Genomic DNA, 1,408 nt, shown 5'->3' with positions numbered 1-1,408 from the left:
CAAGGGAGAAAACAATTACCAGTGGGGTTTTTAGCAAGGCAGCCGAATAAAAGTTATATCTTGACCTACAATTCACTTACACCCCTAAATCTGTAGTTATTTCTTTTTGAATGTACCAGCAGTGCTTGCAAATGGAATTTGTAACAGTAAAATCACCTGCAGTCAAGTCCCTGTAGCCACTTTTTTTTTATTTTCAGGTGCAGCAGAACCATTTCACTTGGCTCTAAACCTTGTGCAGTTTTAAATTCCCTGTGGGGCTTGAAAATGCCTGTCAAATAAAGAAATAAACCAAAGGCCAGGATGGGTTGGGTGGTCCAGGGACACCGTGGGGTATTTTAGGATGTTATTCTGTCCCAAAAAAATATTTATCTCTCCAACAGGTCCCGGTCCTTCCTATCTTGGAGGCCCCAGAGGTGGATATTCCGTGTGTTGGATGCACATTTTGGAGCCATCTGGGACAGATGCAAGATCTTGATGAGGAAAAATCCATAGTTGTCCCCTGAGAGTCAGGCCCTTCATTCTTCATGGAATCATCTTTATTTAACCACTGAAATAAAATAATTTCATTTTCAGGTGAGGGAAATTCCGGTATAAGTCAAAAAATCAGGTTCAGCAGTGAAAAAATGTTTCACATGGTTATCATTTCTCAATAAAAATTATTTTGGACCAGTCTTGTTTGCTCTTCTTACTAAAAAAGAGAGGGAATTTTTAATTGTTCTTGACACTGGGTTGGTTTCCACCAAAATAAATGTATTTTTCATGGGATGATGCTGCTGATGTTCAGCAGTGTAAGGTCAGAGTCAACTGGAGTAAGACATAAATCCTATGACAGTTGGGACTGGCTGGGTGGAAGCACCAAGAGCAGAAGAACCCTCATCTCCTCGAATCAAAAATAATAGAAATAATAATAATAATTTTAAAAAATCCATAAAAATGGTAACATCAGAGAAAAACTGGAGGGGAGACCATGGGATTGATGTGGGGTGAACTTGTAGAACTTCACCCAGTAGACAGACTTGGTGGGTGAGGTAAGGGGATCCTCAGAGACAGAACGTGGCCCCAGGTGATCCCAATGATGCCACACTGAACTCAGGACACCCCAGTGACTCCAAAATGACCTATACTAACCCCAAAGTTCTCTCCAGAGATCGAATTTGACCTCACAAAAACCCCAATGGCCTAGAGTAACCCCAAAATGAACTCGAGTGACCCCAAAATGAACTCAGTGACCCCAAAACGAACTCAGTGACCCCAAAATGAACTCGAGTGACCCCAAAATGCCCGATTTTTGACCTAAAGTAACCCCCAAATTTTCTGCACAGAGTAAGTTTGACCTACAGTAACCCCAATGACCCAGAGTAACCCCAAAATGAACTCAGTGACCCCAAAATGAACTCGAGTGACCCCA

The sequence above is a fragment of the Empidonax traillii genome, unplaced genomic scaffold, assembly GCF_003031625.1.
Source record: "Empidonax traillii isolate 1590-97213 ecotype Southwest subspecies unplaced genomic scaffold, ASM303162v1 scaffold812:size654646, whole genome shotgun sequence".
Taxonomy (NCBI): Eukaryota; Metazoa; Chordata; class Aves; order Passeriformes; family Tyrannidae; genus Empidonax; species Empidonax traillii.
This window is presented reverse-complemented; position numbering follows the sequence as displayed.